Consider the following 14,384-nt stretch of genomic DNA (forward strand, 5'->3'; position numbering starts at 1 on the left):
GGCTATAGATAGCTTAACCGTGAGCTGAGGTGGAGCCCACTTAATGGATTTTTATAAAAAGGACATATGATAATTTATATGGATAATGTATGTGAAGTTAAACACAACTCAAGGAGGACCCTTGAGCCAAATCCAAGTGTGAGCCCTCCAAAAAGATGTTTTTAAGTTATGTTTTTGGGCAATCTGACTTGGGGAGACCATAACGCCATCATGGCTCAGGAATTTGGGAAACCTTATAAAATAAAAGTTGTAGATAATTGGATTATCTTTCCAACCATAGATTGTGGGAATTTATTCGATATCGGTATCAAGAGATATGACTGTTTTACTGAACAAAGGTGCTGGCTGCGAATTTTAATTTCGAATTTTAAAATGGCTCGACCTGTTTTCAAATTTCTACTGATATAGAAATATTAATCAAGATTAGGGATTAATTAACCATGATTGAATTATTAAATAGGAATTTGAGATTAATTGAGATTAATTAAGTTAATAGTGGATGAAAAGTGGTCCCACTGCCACATGGCCAATTCCTATTGGCCCACATTTTTGTAAGGGACAATTAGGCCTCTTAGGCAGCCACTTGGTCCCCTTATTGACAAAAATCTGCATCCACTTCTTTTCCAACTCTAGAGAGTTCTCCAAGAAGGAAGAACTCTTATTTTCAACAAATGAAGATAGAGGAAGTAACGAGAAATAAATTGAGGGAGAGATTAAAGGGTCAAGGTTGGTGATTATTCAAGTTTATGGCAGCAAGGATGGGTCCATTAAAGAAGCAAAAACGTTTTTGACCAAGCCCTAAAATTTTCAAGCAAATTGTGTCATAAATCTAAGGTAAGATTTCATCTCCTTTTTCGTTTTTCCCTCATCTTGAAGGTAATTGAAGCTTGTGTGAGTTGATAAATATATGAAATTATGGGTGTTGATGTTGAGGCATGGTAGGAGACGTTTGGGGCTGTTTTGGTGTGGAAAATAATGAATTAATTTTGCTTAGTATTTGATTGTTATTGTTATGAATTTTGGGATGAGAATGAAGGGATTAAATGGTTAAAGTTGAGGTTGAAATTCGTTTGTGGGCTATGGTAGGACTTGTGGTGATATTAACATGGCTTTCTTGAATTTAAATGAGTGATGTTTATGTTGAGGGGCTGCTGTTATAGGTCACAAAAATTTGATGAAAAGTAGTATGAAATAAGGTGTAAAAATTATAGGTGGTTTGCTTGGCTTGTGGTATGTGTTCATGAGGTTTTTGAGCATGTGGTGATATTAACATGGCTTTCTTGAATTTAAATGAGTGATGTTTATGTTGAGGGGCTGCTGTTATAAGTCACGAAAATTTGATGAAAAGTAGTATGAAATAAGGTGTAAAAATTATAGGTGGTTTGCTTGGCTTGTGGTATGTGTTCATGAGGTTTTTGAGCATCTTTATGTTGTTAGTTAAGGGCTATTTTGATAGGTTGTTATTGTTCTTGTTGAGATTGGAATATTAATGATAATTAAGGTTATATGTTGCATTATATGTTGGTTGAGCTGTTTTAGGATTGTTTCAATAAAACGTTAACACTATGGATCATTAAGGATAATTGGAAGATGTAGTAGTTGTATGTGGATTGGAATTGTTGTTGAGTGTTATGAATGTGGGCTGACTTAACTTACCAATAAGGTTATAATGAAGATATTAACTTGTATTAAATGGACTTGGAAGCAAGAAAATCCCATAATTAGTGTTGGTATTAAAATGGACAGATTTGGAGTATTTTTGAATATCGTCTTGGCTTGTCTTGACATGACATTTGAAGGTGTGATTATTGATGTTGCTTGGGGATTTTATGACTGATTTGGAAGTGGAAAAAAGTGAGCAATATAAGGGAGTTGCTGCCCAGAATTTTGTGTTTTGCAAACCCATTTTTGGATGGGACTGCTGTTAGTAAATTTAGCATAACTCCTTGTGTAAGGCTCCGTTTTGGTTGATTAAAGATGTTTTGAAAATCTATTTGATAGAGCTAAAACTTTCATTTAGTCTCTAAAATCCAGTTTTACTTTTATATACTCGAAAAAGGGTGATGAAGTTAAGGGGAGGTGCTGTCCAGTTTTTTTTGTTTTTGTTCGAAATAATCTACTAACGATAAAAATGTTTTATGCCTTGCCATATCTTAACCATAACGCTTAACGTATTAATATAGGTATGAGGCAGCATATACATGTTGTGTGTGGATAAACACTAAAGGTATGTAAAGCTAACCTTCTTTCTTTTGACATGATTTATATGAAACAAACGGACGAAGGTATAAATTCCAAAGAAGCTCCTATTCTTAGAGACACTAGGATGGCTAATGTTCGTAAATTCCTAGAAATTATATCATTATATTTTGATACATGAGTTTGATTCCAGCCATCCTATTTTGGTATAATTCATCTTTTGATATAATTCATGCTTTAGTATAATTCATAATGGCAATCGAAGGTTACTTGAAATAACTATTATCTTGATTTTTAAATGATAGTTATTTCAATTATTCAATTGATCCCCATATTATGTTTCGAAATATGGAAAGTGATTTCTGAAAGACTGTTTTTGACCTAGACCATTGTGACATCAGAAAGAAGTACACTATGATTATAGCTCAGTTTCTTTTATATGACTTGTCATCAGGATTAAGCTATTGAGTCTCTATAAATATTTTTATATTTTAAATTGTATTTAGTTTCTCACTACTCTACTCGTGCATACTGTAACCATTCTTTCACTGAGCCTGAGCAAGGATATGTTATCAAACGTACTTCTCTGCATTTTTTTCGCCATGCCCCGACGTGAGGGGGCAGGTATGACATGTACATGGGTTGTGGTGTATGTTATGCCACGGAGTTATGCTGTGCCATGTACATATATAATATGATATGATTTGATTTGATATGATTTGATATGGCCATCTGATATGATATGATCTGTTACGGAGATATTTCCTACTCTGGTGTTATGATGTGCTGTGGCGCCAATGATAGGAGAGCGACCACGTTTTGTTCACCGAGTCCCATGAAATGGGGCCGGATACGGCATATATATTTGCATATATGATTTGGGATTATGATAAGTATTTTGAAATTCTGAACATTTATTTCGTTTTCTGCACATACTATTTAGATTATGATTTTAATTTATTACAATTCATGCTTTACATATTCGGTACATTTTTCGTACTGACCCCCTTTCTTCGGGGGCTGCGTTACATGCCCGCAGGTATTGAAGTTCGATTTGCTGATCCACCTATTTAGGATATTTGCTGCGTCGTTGACAGTGCTCCCTTGTTCGAAGCTTGTATTTTGGTACTGACTTTATCTCTGTATATTTGGATATTTTGGTCAGAGGTACGACGGGGCCCTGTCCCGTCATATGACTATGCTATCATCTGTAGAGGTCTGTAGACAAAGTTATGTTGTGGATTTTGTATATATGTTTTGGGTTGTGTGTGTTTCGTGACGGCCTATCAGCCCTCGTGCCTACAACTATTTTTGTGATCTATTTAGCAATCTTTTTTAATCACTACCTATGTTTATTCGATTAAAAATGTTTATTTGGGATAAGGGTACGTTTGGGTGCCCAACTTGGGGCACCAGTCACGGCCTACGGGATTGGGTCGTGACAATGAGTTTGAGACAATGCTAGACCTTGAGGAGTTTTGTGAATCTTAATTTCCAATGTCAAATCGACAACTCCTAAATCTTTTATATCAAACTTACTAGAAAGCATACGCTTAGTACCATTTATGTTTGCAATGTCGTTACTCATTATTAACATATCATCCACATATAAACAAACAATGACAATTTTATTTAGAGTCTCTTTAATGTAAACACATTTATCACACTCATTAATCTTAAATCCATTTGTGGACATGGTTTGATCAAACTTCGCATGTCATTGTTTGGGTGCTTGTTTTAGTTCATAAAGTGAGTTAACAAGTTTGCACACTTTCGTTTCTTTAACAGGAACCACAAAATCCTCGGGTTGTTCTATGTAAATTTATTCCTCCAATTCTCTATTTAAGAAAATTGTTTTTACATCCATTTGATGGATTTCAAGGTCATATACCGCAGCTAGTGCAATTAACATCCGAATGGATGTAATCCTAATTTCAGGTGAGTATGTATCAAAATAATCAAGACCTTCTTTCTATCTAAATCCTTTGACGACAAGTCTTGCTTTGTATTTGTCAATAGTTCCATCAGCTTTCATTTTTCTTTTGAAAATCCATTTTGAACCAAATGTTTGTTTCCTAGAGGAAGATCAACCAATTCCTAAGTATGGTTGCTCAAGATTGAATCAATCTCAATATTCACAGCCTCTTTCCAAAATGATGAGTCTTTGAATGTTTGAGGCTCATGTTCAAGAAGAAATGTTACAAAATCAGATCCAAATGAAGTAGATGTCCTTTGACGTTTATACGCCTTGAAGTCTCTTTATTAGGTACATTTTCCTTTGGTTCTTCTCGAGGTCAGTTAGACCCTTCGGCCTTCACTAGACAATTCAAGTCTAGATTTATACGGATAGATATGTTCAAAGAACTCAGCGTTATCTGATTCAATTACCGTATTGTCATGAATATCCGAATGTTTGAACTTATGAACTAAAAATCGACATGCTTTTTATTTGTAGCATATCCAATAAACACAATCTATAGTCTTAGATCCTATTGTGACCCTCTTAGGTTTAGAAATTTGGACTTTGGCTAGACTTTGAAATATTTCAAGTTTGATTTTCTTCCTTTCTATTTCTCATATGGAATAGATTGTGTTTTCCAATGGGGAACTCTATTGAGTATTCGATTTGTTGTAAGGATGGATTCCCCCCACAAGTTTTGTAGTAAACCTGAACTTATAAGTAAGACATTCATCGCTTCCTTTAAAGTTAGAGTTTTCCATTTTGTAATTCCTTTAGATTGAGGTGAGTAAGGATCAATAGTTTGATGGATGATTTCATTTTTCAAAAATATTTTTGCAAAAGAAAATTCATACTCTACACCGACTGACTCTAAGATCCTAAACATTAAATATTTTAAGTTTTTTGTTTTTACAATAATATATATCATACCCTCTGTCTCAATTTATCGGGCACAAGCAAAATTTCATAATTTTTAAATACATAACATAATATAAAAAAAAATAAGATAAATAAATTAAAATAAATAAATTATTAAATTTAGAGGGATTTGAAGGAGAAGGGCAAATATGTCTTAAATACATAGCATAATATAAAGAGAAGCAAGATAAATAAATTAAAATAAATAAAATATTAAATATAAATAGAGTGAATTGAAAGAGAAGGGCAAATCGGTCAAATGATCGACTGACCTTAAGCTCCTCTCATTTCTCTATTTATATTTAACATTTTCTCTGATTTAATTTACTTTATCGTATTTTTTAGTATGTTATGTATTTGAAAATTTTGAAAAAAAAATAGTACTACAAATTACAATAACAAACAACTTAGGGTAATTTGGTAATCTACTTAATTTTTTGGCCAATTGAATTTCTCTTGGTCATCACTTCTAAACTCCAGGCTGGAGCTTCCTATATTTTTTTGGCTTTTTCAGTGATGGACACGTGGGTATCTTAAAATTTATTTATCTAATTATTTTTAAAATATTATAAATTACAATAATTAACAACTTGATATGTTAAAAAATCTGATTAAATCTCGAAATTTCGCATGTATCATATAAATTGAGACAAATGAAGTAACATATGTTATTTAAAAATTACATTAAGAGTATTATAAATCACAATAATTAACAACTTACAATAATTAAAATACATATTAAAAATTTGATCAACTCTCAAAATTTCAAATGTCCCAATAAATTGAAATAGAGGGAGTAACATATATTATTTGAAAATTACGCTACGAGTACTATAAATCACAACTTAAAATATTTAAAAATATATTTAAATATGGTTAACTTTCAAAATTTCACATGTGCCACATAGATTAGGGAATAGGGAATAACATCTATTATTTGAAAATTACGTTAATTAAGAGTACTATAAATCACAATAATAAATAATTTAAAATATTTTTAAAAATATATTAAAAATTTAGTTGACTTTCAAAATTTTACATATGCCACATAAATTGGGACAAAGTGAATAACATATATTATTTGAAAATTATGTTAAAAGTACTATAAATCATAATAATTAAGAATTTAAAATATTTAAAAATGACATAAAAATTTGATTACTCTCCTAATTTCATTTGTGCCACATAAATTGAAACACATAGAGTAATATATGTTAAGCCCGTGCAAGTATCTAGTGAGTAAAGAGAAGTTAATTAACAATAACTTCTCTCAAGGCTGATCACTACTTTATTAGGATCGATCTATGATACTAATGGGATATACATTATTTTTGTATTCACACTATATTTGTTGCATTCTCAATTACAAATTTGGATATGATTACTAGCGGAGCACACAGGTGTTTAGAGTCATGCTATTTTAGACTGTATGTTCTTTCAGACTGTATTTATTTTCAGTCTTAGGTGCTTTCATTAATATATACTAATAAGGAATAAATGGCTACAACATAAATTGCTTCGCCTATCAGATTGGATGTAGGTGGCATCAAGACTTAAATTTTTTGGATTGTGACAAATTCGTATCAAAGTCCTAGGTTCACTTGTCTTGTCAGTTTTGAACAATGTCTAGTAAAGTTTTGTTGGTCAGTATAGAGGCACTTATACTTATTTTTGAGAGGCTATAAAACATTTAGAAAAATCTTTGTTCTTTAATTTCTTATTCTTCGTACTTGATTCAACTTGAATTCTAAATTTCCATGTTACATTCTCTCACTGTTGATGAGAATACGTTCTCAGATTTGAACACCAATGACTTGAGGTAACATAGAGAGATCATAGTTGTGAGGTGGTAGGACTTCTTATGGGATAACTGTATGAATCTTTCTTTCTATCCTATGAAATGGAGGTGCAATAAGAGAATTAGTATAATTCAATCTTGGTGACACAGCAGACATAGTGGTAAAGTGTTCATTTAACGAATGTTACGAGATGTACTAAGTTTAATATCGTCTGAGTTTATGAGAGGTTAAGCATAGTGTTAGGACGATGACATGACATCTATTAAGGATAAAAGAGTTAGGTGACATAAGTATTACGCCCTTGGTGGTCATAGTATAAAAAAAAATGAAGAATCTAGCAAGTTATCATGGAACAAGGTTATTATGTTAGTGAAATAGGTGTTGAGAGAGCATGAATTGGTTGACATATTTCTTGTTGACTATCAACTTGAATAAGGAAAGTTCCAGACGCTCAAGACGATGGTTACTACTATTTCCGTGATTGATTTAACTATATCGAAAGACTTGTGATATTTCAATATAACTCTTTGAGTGGGATTTTGAATGATCTTTGGTTAATAACGGTAAAAATTATTGTACTGATATAAGATAAATGCATGTTACTATTGATCTGGGAAGATTAAGGTTCATCTCCAAAAAAAGGACTGAAATTCGAAGTAACGAGATTACTCAAGTTACGTACAAATTATAGTGATACTATTCTGCATCATTCACATAGGGTGTAAATTGTCAGGTGTATTTTATGAATGAAGTCTACAGATATATTGACTAAGTTATATGACAATTGCTATGGTGCTTTTGTTCAAAACATTGTATAAAAGTGCTGCCTTAATACTAACGCAATAGTCAATTTGATTTTTTTTGTCCAATAAAAATTTAGCATAAATTATAATGTTTATAACTATAACAGATTGGAGAATAACTTGTAGCTTATTCCATTAGGTAAGATATGTAAATACAAATAGACTAAGCTCTAATTAAGGAAACTAAATAAGAAAGGGATTGTAAGATATTCTATCATATCCTACCTATCTGCCAGATATTCTATCATATCCCTACATATCTGCTAAGCTATGTACACTGCACCTAAAGTGTCTATATTCACTTTTGTAACACTCTTCCTCAAATTGGAGTATATATATTAAACATGCCCAATTTATTATAAAGATAATCAACTCAAGTTTCATTCAATGCTTTTGTGAACAAATTAACTAGTTGCTTTCCTGTCTTCACCTAGCCAGTGAAAATTAGGCTTTCTTAAATCTTTTCATGAATAAAATGACATTTAACCTCAATATAATTAGTTCTTTCATGATATACCGAATTCAAGGCAATATGAAGCGAATCTTGATTATCACACCAAAGTTTCGCTGGTATATGATGTTATCTCCTATATTAAAGTTAGTAAACCAAAAACAATTAAGATGAAAAGAAGAAACAGTATTCGAGTCTACAAAATTCACTATGTATCCTTAAGGAATTTAATCTCCTCACTGTACCCGAGATTGTGGATTATTTCCTCCTAGGATAAATGAATAACATATTAAAGAAGTAATGATACCTCAAACTTCTTCAATTTCAGTGAACTCAAAAAATAGCAACGTAATCACACAAAGACACAACTTTGTTTGTAAGAAAATATATGTAGAAGAGGGAGAGATTTCAAGTTGAAAACTGAGAGGAGACCTCTCTATTTATAGCCAATAATGAGTTAGAATATGCATGTTCAGAACATTCTCATCCGTTCAGAATAAACATAGTGTCTTTTGGAAAAGAAATGTCTTTTTGGAAGGAGCAGGTCCTTTTCGAAATATTTTTGCACAATTTAAATAAATCTATTTTAGTTAATTTGGTTATTTAGTTAATTCCGTAAATTTAATTAATTCAAATTAATTTGCGAATTAATTAATTAATAATCAATAATTTCGAATTAATACTCAAAAAAAGGAAATCAAATAATGAGATAAATAAATAAATTTTGTCTAAAAAATTATCAATTAGTATTGCCAAAGTCGAGAGAGCGAGACGACGGCGGCGGCGGCGGCGAGAGAGAGCACCCTCTACTTAACCCTTTATGAGTTAAATGAAGTCTTTCCTAATATAAGGACAATACTTTTCCTTTTTTCTACTAATGAGAGAGAAATGACTTTTTATTTTTCTTTAATTGGTTCCATCACATTTTCTAATTCTTATTTTCCATTCCCACTTCACTTAAATCCAACAATCCCCACATGAATGAGGAATGACTATTTTTAAAACATATGCATGAAAAACTGTGTGATTAGTAAGTAATGCTTAATTGCATCTAGATAAGTAAGCTTCCCTTTGAACTTTCCATAGTGAACATATATCGGATATACTCGGTCAATCGGTAGATTTGATATCTATGAGCCGTTGAACTTCTAGACAACATAAATCACACAATTAACCCTTTAACTGTTTTTAGTTCTTATTGTTTTGTTTGTTTCAGCCATGATTTCCAAGATATCGCTCCTCCACCAATGATGAAAATGTAACCACTTGTGGACTTAGTTTCGGTTGACCTAGTAATCCAATTTGCATCACTATATCCTTCAACAATTGCTATATACTTATTATAATGCAAAGAAAAATTTTGAGTGTGTTCTAAATACCCAAAACTCATTTCATTGTCATCCAACGATCTTGGTTGGGATTACTTGTTTATCGACTCAATTTACTTATAGCACAATGAAAACACAATCCACAGTCTTAGGTTCTATTGTGACCCTCTTAGGTTTAGGAACTTGGACTTTGGCTAGACACCCCCACACTTTGAAATATTTCAAATTTGATTTTCTTCCTTTTCATTTCTTTTATGGAATAGATTGTGTTTTGTTACGAGGAACTCTATTGAGTATTCGATTTGTTGTAAGGATGGCTTCCCCCCACAAGTTTTATGGTAAACCTAAACTTATAAGTAAGACATTCATCATTTCCTTTAAAGTTTGATTTTTCCTTTTTGCAATTCCGTTAGATTGTGGTGAGTAAGGAATAGTTGTTCGATGGATGATTTCATTTTTCAAACATATTTCTGCAAAAGAAAATTCATACTCTCCACCTCTATTATTTCTTATCCTTTTATCCAACTGATTTTCAACTTCAGTTTTATATTTTCTAAATGCTTCTATTACTTCATCCTTACTATTAACCAAATAGACATTATAATATGTCATGCACCGAGAGGGTACCTGTCACGATCCAAGCCTAGGACCTAGACGTGACATGACGAATGAAGAACCCGAAAGTACCTCAAACAAGCCTCTTAGCATTCTTTTAGCCTTTCATAGGTAATGATGATAAATAAACAAGCGGAAATCATAATAGTAAATCTTCAACTTACATATGTCCAACAATACCTCTAACTATTAGATTTAACGGGGCTAAGACAAGTCCCTAGCTCACCCTCAATCATAATAGAAGAAATGCCATAGTAAAATATCTTAACATATCATAAGCTAGAAAGATAAAGGAGTATTGTTCCCTGAATATGGGAATTCACCAAAAGTAGTCTTCAACGAAATCTCAACTAGCCACGTGGAGGAGAACGAGAAGGAGCACTGGTCCCTACATGGTGATATCATGTAGGCAAAAGAGTATGCGTTAGTACTTTGAATGTACTAGGTATGTAAGGATGCATGAACATTGAGGAAACATTATAACAATTATGTAATATGGAACATAATGTAATGCATGTATAATAAATCATATAGATATCCTTTAAAACATTCATTTTGTGGGAAAATAACCATAACCGACATTTAAGACCATGCGAGCTATTACATGGAATCCAACATAACCCCCTACGTTGGCCGGGGAGACTACTTGCCAGGTAGAACTCCGTCAATTTCATTCATTTCTTTAGCTTTAACTTTAAGGGCTTTCATGGATCCATTAGCCTAAGCCTTTAAGGGCTCCTATGTTGGCACATAGTTAATGAGACAAGGGGTTGCTACTAGGATTTCCTTACCGAATCCCACCTCAATGCCTCATTCGGTGCTAAGTCAATCCCACAGAATAGTTTAATACTTCAAAATATTCATAGCATATAACTTGAGAATTCAAACATCATATTCGGTAGAATAGCTCATTAAAACATTTGATAATTCAAATATGCAAGAATTGTCCTTATTGCATAAAGAATCCATTATTCATATCATTTCATCATTCTTTCATTTCATAAGACTCCCTTTTGATCATAGATATTGCTTTCATAAACATTTATTTGGAGTCAAAGCTTTCAAGTCAAACTTTATTAAAAACATAGTAAAACTAAGTGAGTTCAAATCACTTCAACTTGCAAATATGTATGTAAATAAATATACATAAATACTTTGAAATCCATTAATTAAAAATCATGCTTTAAACAACCCACCATGAATTTCAAGAACCTTTAAATAGATAAATAGAGGAATTACTTGTAAACCATCAATTCATGCATATGAAATTATGTTGCATCAAAATAGAGCAATAATCATTAGTTTAACCATGATTCATACTATTAAGTAAAAATAAGAATTAACATAAAAAAATATTACTTGAAATCAAGAGATTTAGTTGAAAGATTTTTGTACTACATGGGTGGAAGAACCCATGGATTAATACCCACATGACTTAGAGTAAAACTTAAAGAAAATAAACATAATTTATCATATAATCAAAATAATTTAGGCATGAGAGTGGAAGGAATACTCTCATTGAAACCTTACATACCTGAAATCCAAAGCTTTAGTCGGAACTGAAAGACTTAATGAACACTCTTGAGTCCTAGCTTTTCTCCTCGCCAGAATGTTTTGTGTACTACCCGGAGTATATGAATCACCGGAATAGTATTTTTTCACTACTAAGAACTAAAACTATATTTGAGAAAGTGTAAAGAAGTGTATAGAGAATAGACTTACTTGAGAAAGCTTGATGAATAATATGAGAAAATAAGGTGGGTATTTATAGATGGGAAAGAGGGACCTAACAATAAATAAAATAATTATAAAGAAAAATCTAAAAATTTAGTGGAAAATTATGATGCCATGGATGATGTTAATTGGAGGACAATTTATGTCATGAGTGATGTCAAATGTATCTAGATCTTTCCATGGTAGGTGAGATGAGTTATCTTTTATAGAATACTCCTTTTCGGAGCTGCTTTTGAACAAGATAAATTCCTTATTAGGATTTGGTGTCATAAGAATTGTAGATATAGAAGTCTAGTTTCATATCGTTCAAGAATCAACCAATTTGGAGCATCCTACAGTGAGATATGAATTTTCTTCTACAAACACTCCATTTCGTTACAGCACACTTTCTTACAATAATTAATTTATTTGACCTACTTAACCTCTGAAACTTAAATTATCATCCACAAAAGTTGTAGGTAATGATCTTGTGGTTACTTAGAAATTTGAATCACCCAATTTGGACAATCCTATAAAAAGTTATGCCCAAAATACATATGTTGTATTATTTTTAGGCGAGAATTGAAACATCGTATACAACGTTTTTAGGGGATGTTACAGTACCCTGGTCATGACCGGCACTCGAAGACCATTGATAGTCCCCAAGCAAACCACTTTGTCAAATCATACACTCATTCATTTAGCGAAAGACTTAAATAACAAAAAGAGAGGGACAATCGTGTGGGCGAATCAAATCATCAACTCATTAAAGAATAATATATTTAGCCAAATCCTAACTCAACTCCATGTCAAAGAATAGTTTTGAAAACTAAAACAATGAATCAACACTGTCACTATCTGTCTATATGCCTCTAATACTATCCAAAAGGTGGCAATAACAATTCTATGGCTACTAAAAAAAGAAATACTCAAAGAAAATATAACTAATCTAGAGTGCTTCTGGATGTAAGGAGGACTCACCAAATCTGAGAGTAGAAGTGATCTTCAATGCGCCTGTTGAGGATCTCTAACAACTGTATCTACATCATGAAATGATGCAGGCCAAATGATGTCAGTACGTGGAATGTACGAGTATGTAAAATTGTAGGAAAGAGAAACAGTCAACAAGTACTTACCTTAAGCTCATCAATCAACGCAAAGGATGTGCAAAGATTTAGAATTTAGCAAATGTTTCTTAAACTGACTCAATCATCTACAATCTCAATCAAACAATCCTATCATATAAGATCATATCCTATTTAAGAGTTTCTCTAACCGACAACTATCATCTATGAGTGAGTGATGTACAATGAAGTGGTGTCGTTGCCACACCCATTCAATATCTTGCCAGAGTAAAAGATGAATCACTATCATTGGATCCACAATCAATCATAGTTTATCATTTTAGAACTTTAAAGGTTTAACCCTCCATCCTACGCTGATGATGTAATCATGGAAATTGAGTTATAACTACGCTTTTACCCAATTCAGTGCTCAATACTCATCCCAAGACTCAATATGCTCATAAAACTCAAATCAATCAGTTTATACAAATCAATCCATCTATCATGACCCAACCCCGTAGGTCGTGACTAGGGTCCGACCTGGACCCCATATAAATACCTATCAGCTGTAGTCAAATCGAACTACGAACTATGTGATAACATACATAAGAACTCCAATGGGTCATAACATTTTCACATACATATAACCCCTTTTATTTGTCTTTTGAGGAGCTACCACTAACCATATCGTGAAAAGGCACGCAAGCCAACAAGGCTGTCACTACAAAGGGAACGTTCCAAAATATCAGTCATATGGACACATCTAAACACATATACACACAACCCCCACACATATGTCTACAGACCTCTAAGAGTGTCAACTGCATCATATGGCGGGACAAGGCCCCGTCGTACCCCTGAATAAAAAAATATATACATTAGAAGACCAGTACCAAAAAGCTAGGCTCCGGCATAATGGAGCTCTTCCCAGAATCGCTGACTGGAAATTCCAAGATGGCGAATCCCCAAAACGTGTGTCTGTATCTGCGGGCATGAAACACAGCCCTCCGAAGAAAGAGGGTCAGTACGATATATGTATTGAGTATATAAAGCATAACATATCACAAGTGGGACCACATCTGAAATAAGGGTTTAGGAGACAAGCATGATACTTAGGAAATCAATGTACCTGTGCCTTATAAAGTCAAATCATGCATGATCATATCATATATCATATCCGGCCCATTATGAACTTGGTAAATCTGTTATATAATGCTGAGGAAGATACGACCCAATCCATATATAATATAATAATGCCAAGGAACTACAGCCCAATCCATATATATATATATATATATATATATATATATATATATATATATATATATATATATATATATATATATCATACCCGGTCCTCTAGTGAGGGACTCAGTGAAGATGTAGTGAAGCTGTGCACGATAACATATCCGGCCCAAAACTGGGTGAAAGATGTATTAAAATATGTACGAGCAGAGTAGTGAGTAAAATAAATCATCATCCGAGACTCAATAGAATAGTCAAGTGAACCATCACTTGAAGATCAGGGTAGTAA

General features: G+C 32.7%; 1 long non-coding RNA gene across 1 annotated transcript; it reads left to right on the forward strand.

The window, feature by feature from the left end:
• The first annotated feature begins 607 nt into the window (after window positions 1–607).
• On the forward strand, window positions 608–3,491 carry LOC129895794 (uncharacterized). The gene is made up of 3 exons (XR_008767851.1): window positions 608–834; window positions 2,184–2,227; window positions 3,239–3,491. It is a non-coding gene; the product is annotated as an uncharacterized LOC129895794 (long non-coding RNA).
• Window positions 3,492–14,384: the final 10,893 nt, after the last annotated feature.

The sequence above is a fragment of the Solanum dulcamara genome, chromosome 7 (assembly GCF_947179165.1).
Source record: "Solanum dulcamara chromosome 7, daSolDulc1.2, whole genome shotgun sequence".
NCBI lineage: Eukaryota > Viridiplantae > Streptophyta > Magnoliopsida > Solanales > Solanaceae > Solanum > Solanum dulcamara.